This window comes from Chrysochloris asiatica, unplaced genomic scaffold (genome assembly GCF_000296735.1).
Source record: "Chrysochloris asiatica unplaced genomic scaffold, ChrAsi1.0 scaffold00329, whole genome shotgun sequence".
NCBI classification, from domain to species: Eukaryota; Metazoa; Chordata; class Mammalia; order Afrosoricida; family Chrysochloridae; genus Chrysochloris; species Chrysochloris asiatica.
In genome coordinates, this window is record NW_006408847.1 from 1,327,015 (window position 1) to 1,333,874 (window position 6,860).

Below are 6,860 nucleotides of genomic sequence, written 5' to 3' on the forward strand. Positions count from 1 at the left end.
AAAGTGCCATGGACTGCCAAAAGAACCAATAAATCTCAAGTGTGGCAGCGGTAGTGAGGTTGGCCCAGGATCGAACATCGTTTCGTTCTGCTGTGCATGGGGTCGCTATGAGTCGGTTCCGACTCGATGGCACCTGACAACAACAACAACAACAATATCAACAATGAATTTGTATGGGAGGAAAATAATGGTTTATTTCTACTGATCTCTAACTGAAAACCAGCACTTCCTATAATTGTGAATCTAGGACACAAACTGCAGTAGTATTAGTAGTGTATTTATTAGTGTTTTTTATCAGAAACAGAAATCACAGGTATCTCCATGTTACATGACAGGTTTTATGGATATCTCAAAATATAATTTAGGCTCATTACTACTTAAAAATTATGATAATTACCTAATTTTAACCTGCCATAGAATTTTTAAATTAGAAGTACTAAATACATTATTATTATTATATTATAATTTATTTTCTAATATATTAATAACTGTATTTCAATAGGATTAATTTTGTTTTTAATCTTATGCACTGTATTTTATACATTTAAGAATATTATGCTGAAAAGGCTTAATAGGAAACTGCCAAAGTGATTCGTGACACAAAAAGATGGAAAACCATTTAAAAACCTCAAAGGTCTTTTTCAGTTTCGAAATTCTATAATTCTCTGAAATGTAAAATGAAGCAAGAAAGAAATAAGTGTTTCATAAAATGGATGGATACAGCTATATATTCAAACCTTCAACTGTATATTCATGTCCTCTTTTCCTAATATAATTTTAAACTGGATTAGAAATATTAAAAATGTTCTCTAAAACCCCAAAAAAGACAATAATGCATAAGCTCTCTGTTGCCCTTCGCCTTAAAATTCTCACCTTGGCAGTCTGGCTGGGTACTCTATGAATGATTTGAACTGTTGATGATAGCTCATCAAACCAGATTTTTGTTTTCAACATTTACCAGGATACCACAGCAGACTAAGAACAAGGACTATTATATTGCTTGCATGTAACTAACAAGAAAGTGGAAAAAGATCTTCCACCACTACTTTGATATCTTGACTGTAATTCAAATAGAAAGAATAGTTCAACATAAAATCTTAATCTGTTCCAGCACTATAGAATAGGATCTGGACTAGATCTTTGACCTAGCCTTCTGGTGAGCTTTCAAAATTTATCTGTTGCCTGCTCTAATTCATCCTGACTCAGGAGACACAGAGCAGTTTTTCCTCGGGAGCACAAGTAAGTGTTCCAGAATACTCATACTTCACAATGTTGTAAATAGCTTGTCATGATCCATATAGTTGAAAGCCTTTGTGTAGTCAGTAAAATACATGTAAACATCTTCCTGGTATTCTCTGCTTTCAACCATGATCCATTGGACATCAGCAATGATATCCCTCGTTCCACATTTTCTTCTGAATCCGGCTTGAATCTCTGGAAGTTATCTGTCAATGTAGGGTTGCAGCTGTTTTTGTGTTATCTTTGGTAAAACTTTACTTGCATGGTGTATCAGTTATATTGGCCAATGAGTTCCACATTCCATTGGGTCATCCTCTCTTGTAATGGGCACAAATACAGAACTCTTCCAGTCAGTTGGCCAGGTAGTTGTCTTCCAAATTTCTTGGTATATATGAGTGAGTGCCTCTAGTGCTATATCAGTTTGCTGAAAGATTTCAATTTATAGTCCAACAATTCTCAGTGCCTTGTTCTTTGCCAATTCCTTCAGTGCACCTGGGACTTCTTCCTTCAGGATCACTGGCTCTTGATCATATGCTACCTCTTGAAATGGTTGAACATTGACCATTTCTTTTTTGGTACAGTGACTCTGTGTATTCCTACCATCTTCTTTTGATGCTTTCTGTATCATTCAGTATATTGCCATTGTTGTTGTTGTTGTTGTTGTTAAGTGCCGTTGAGTCGGGTTTGACCCATAGTGACCCTGTATAGGGTTTCTAAGGCGGTGAGCAGCTGGTGAGTTTGAACCACCGACCTTGCAGTTCAAATGACTTTGCAATCCAGTGCATTAATCCACAGCGCCACAACAGGACTCCTTAGAATCCTTCAATACGGCAAGTAGAAGTTTGCATTTTTTCTTTAGTTCCCTCAGCTTGAGAAATGCTAGCGTGTTCTGCCCTTTTAGTTTTCTAAGATCATGATCATTAATCCATTCACAGATGTCTCATGAGATTTATCCTAGGAGAGGGAAGACTGGCTAGGTAGAAAATTAAATCATATTGAGCACTTTGCTGATGTGTTGTTGTTAAATGTTGTCAAATCAGTTCTGACTCATAGCAACACTTTATAGGATTTCCAAGACTGTAAAATCTTTGTGGGAGCAGAAAGCTTCATCTTTCTCCCACTGAGAAGGTGTTGCCTTGAACTGCCAACCTTGTGATTTGCAGTACTTACCCTATAGAGACACCATGCTCCCATTGTGCACTTGAGACTTTACTTATTTATGCCTTTAGTGCTTACCACAACTATGGGTTTTATTTTACCTGTTTGTACAAATGAGGACACAGGTTCTATGCAAAGCAACAGACCTAGAATGAGTCAGGGTCAGTGTGGACCCAAAGCCGATGCACTGAGGACTAGCTGTGCTGCAAGTGCTGACAATTCAGCTAGAGTGCAATGGGGAGGATTTTTGTTTTCTTTACATTGTACATTTCTTTATATTAATAAATAATCTTTATTAGGCCTTACCATGCTATGGAGTCCTGGTGTGGTACTGTGGGTTGACATGCCAGACTGCAATGCCATTTGAACTGCAAGGTCAGTGGTTCAAGCTTACCAGATGCTCCTCTGAAACCCTATACATGGTCGCTATGGGTCGACGGCACTTAACAAGAACAACAATTCTATGGGAAGGAATCCTGGTATGGCACTATAGGATAAGCACTGGACCACAAGGTCACTTTGAACCAAAAGGTTGGCAGTTCAAACTCACCAGAACTGACTCGACGGCACTTACAACAACAGTATACCATGGGGGAAGTCACCATGGTTAAGCCACCAAAGGTTAGTGTTTAAACTCACCCAGAGGTACCTTGGAAGAAAGGTCTGATGATCTGCTTCTGAAACGTCACAGCCTAGAAATTCCTATGGAGCACTGTTCTACTGTGACATATATGAGGTTGCTATGAGTTAAAATTGACTGGGCAGTCACTGATGCTTTGTTTTTTATCATACTATTAGCAGAAATCTAAGTGCAGCCCTCTGCATCCTTGAAGGCCAGGATGGCCAAACTTCGTCTGTTATACTTCAGACATATTGCCAGGAGGGATCAGGCGCTGGAGAAGGATATCATGTTTGGTAGGGTGGCGGGTCAGAGAAAAAGAGGAAGACCCCCACCGAGATGGATTGGCAAAGTGACAGCATCAATGGGCTCAAGCATGGCAACAATTGTGAGGTTGGCCCAGGATTGGGCAGTGTTTTGTTTTCACTATGTTGTTGTTGTTGTTCAGTGCCGTTGAGTCGGTTCCGACCCATAGCGACACTGTACAGGGTTTCCAAAGGTATAAATCTTTACGGGAGTAGAAAGCCTCATCTTTCTCCTGCAGAGCGGCTGGTAGTTTCGAACCGCTGACCTTAAGGTTCGCAGACCGATTCGTAACCACTATGCTACCAGAGCTCCTTGAGTCGGTACCAACTCGATGGCACCTAACAACAACAACAACAGCAAGATTTTATATAACCTTCAGTCTAGACTAAACTTTTGTTGCCAAGGTGCATATCAAAGAACTATTAGATTGTTTGTGGTGGTGGTGGTTGTGTGCCATGACTCATAGCAACCCTGTAAGGTTTCGAGGCTGTACATCTTTACAAGAGCAGAAAGTCTCATCTTTCTCCCATGGAGTGTCTGGTGGATTCAAACGACTGACCTTGTGGCTAGCAGCCCGATGCATAACCCACTATACCACCAAAGCTTCTTTGAGAAATAGAAATGAATAGAGTAAGCATCTACTGTTAGCTGTTGTCAATAGAACAAAATGCTAAACACTGCCTGGTTTTGCATCATGCCCATGATCAGCTGTGGATCAAACATTCATAATCCATAGGGGTTTCATTAGATATTTTTAGAAGTAGATTGCCAAGTCTTTCTTCGTCTGGAAGTGCCTTCCTGAAAGAAGGGTGTTGGTTGCACATGAGATGCACAGAGAAGGAATCAAACCTGGATCTCCCCCATGCAAGCTGAGAACTTTTCCACTGAGCCAACATTGTCTCTATGAAGTTATTAAACAACAGCACAAGACTGGATATTAACAAGTATTGAATTACTTGGTATCAACAGTAAGTGCTCTAGGAGTTGAGAAGTAGACCATTCAGTGTTTTCTGGAATAGACATGAAGGCTTCAGGGAGAAAGTGAGACTTGGGATTTAAATGAACATGAGAGTTGAAGGGGCAGGGTTGTTGCTGTTGTTTTTATTAGTTACCATTGAGTTAGTACCCCAACTTAGGGTGACCTTATGCACAAAAGAGCAAAACTCTGTCCGGTCCTGCACCAGCCTCACAATTGTTATGACTCTTGAGCCCATTGCTGCTGCCACCGTGCCAATCCATCTTATTGGGGGTCTTATTCTTTTTTTCTGACCCCCCCCCCTTTACCAAACATGATGTCCTTCTCCAAGGACTAGTACTTCTAGATAATATGTCTGAAGTATGAGAGACAAAGTCTGGCCATCCTGGCTTCTAAGGAGCATTCTGGCTGTACAATTTCCAACACAGATTTGTTTGTCCTTTTGGCCATCCATGGCACTTTTAATATTCTCCTCCAACACCATAACTCAAATGCATCAATTCTTCTACATATTCTTTATTCATTGTCCAATGTTCACATGCATATGAGGTTATTGAATCAGGCTTAGTCCTTAAACTGGCATCTTTGCTCTTCAACACTTTAAAGATGTCTTGTGTAATAGATTTGCCTAATGCAATAATTCCTTTAATTTCTTTTTCTTTTTTTTTTTACACAGAATGTTTTAATTGCCTTTAGGTCAGTTGGGAATAATTACCAGCATTTATGCTTTAAGATATTTCGCTCATTAGAAGAAAAATATATAAGATAAATGGTATGTTATACACTTTAGACTTTCATGTGTTTGCTGCTCTGGGTTGAGAAATTGTTTAGTTCTCCCATGTAATATGTACTTCAGTATTACAACTCATCAACATATTCCCCAAATATCCACTTGCTGTCATTGACTTTTTGCCATAAACAAACTTCACTGCAGCATTTTGGACTTCAGCAGTCACTGAGTCAATCTGCTGAAGGACTGTGGTTGGTGGCATATAGGAACCAGCAACTAGAGGTAGAACCCAGCTTCATCCAGAAAACCCTCCGAAGGCTCCACTGGCAATAGGTATCCAGCTTTCAGCTTGTTCTTGGCCATTTGGATGACTCCATTGGGAAGATTTCCCTGAGCAATTGTTTTTATGTGGTTTACGTGGCAGCCTTGATAACATCTCCAGAAGCCTGAGAGATAGTATAAATACCAAAGAATCTGGAATCAGACGAACTAGCAGTAAAAACAGAAATGGCAAATGGCAGGTGAACTCCCTTGGCAACAGCCTGGTACAGAGAGCTGGTGGTGTTGCTGCCCCTCTTGACATGTGGTCCAGCACCAAGCACATGCTGGAACACACTAAATGCATTTGCTTCTGCACTTCCTATGGGAGCACTTTCTGCCATGAAAGCAGCATGTAACAGACTGTCTCCATTCTTTTCTCTGATTTTACCTCCACAGTAGACAGTCTTTGCTCCAGATATACCTAGCCCACCCTTCATGTTGAGAAACTGTTCAGCAACTTCAGGATGGCTCACACCAAGGCCAATTGAAGCCATTCTTGCACTTGTAAAATTTGTTCTGAACATAGTAATGTAGCTCCTCTGATGTCACTTTTCCAATCCTATAATCAGGACAGTATAAGAAATTAGACAAGACATTCTGGTAAGCTGCAGCATGTAAATTTTCAATGACATGTGCCTATGGATTCTGGAAAGCCACAGCTTTGTCAATCTTCAGCTGGAACTGAAGGGCTGCTACTTCCCAACACCGAAATTCTGGTGCTGTGGTGACATTGAGCAGGAACTCCATTAGAATATTGATATCGTCCTGCAGTTATTCCACGGTATAAGCCCTTGTTGTAGTCACACTTCATTTACCACCAACTGCTTCAATCCCATGGGTTATCTTGAAAGATGACACTCCTTTGGTAGTCAAGCTGGATACAAGATGCAGCAAATGAGAGGTTCCCAAATTGCTGGGGTCCTCATATCTACTGCCTGCTTTAATGAACAAACCAATTCTTGATGCTGGGGCATAGTTTTCCAGGGAAGCAATCACTAAACCATTTGGTAGTTTGGTAAACTCAAGGTCTTGAGGCTGCAGGAGTGCTCCTGCGGGGGCAGCTGAAGCTTTAACTCTGAGAGCAACTTTGAGGGAATAAAATCTCTCAAGAGGGTGCCAGCTGTGGTTAACAACTTCATGACTCAAGATTGGTATAAACCAGTCACCGCCAGGTTAAAGGAAAGCCATCCTTTGATTTCTTGACGGCTGCACCCATTGAGTGTTAATGGTTGAGCCAAGCAAAATGAAGTAATTGACAACTTCAATCTTTTCTCCATTTATCATGATGCTATTTATTGGTCCAGTGGTGAACATTTTTGTCCTGTTTTGTTTTACATTGAGATGCAACCTATACCGAAGGCTGTGGTCTTTGATTTTTATAAGTAAGTATTTTAAGTTCTCTTCACTTTCAGCAAGCAAGTTGTATCATCTGCATGTCACAGGTTGTTAATGAGCCTTCCTCCAATCCTGATGCCACGTTTTTCTTCATATAACCCAGCTTCTCAAAATAT

At 40.4% G+C, this 6,860-nt stretch overlaps 1 pseudogene; it reads right to left on the reverse strand.

Moving 5' to 3' along the window:
* Positions 1–5,125: 5,125 nt before the first annotated feature.
* On the reverse strand, positions 5,126–6,488 carry LOC102841315 (annotated as a pseudogene).
* Positions 6,489–6,860: the final 372 nt, after the last annotated feature.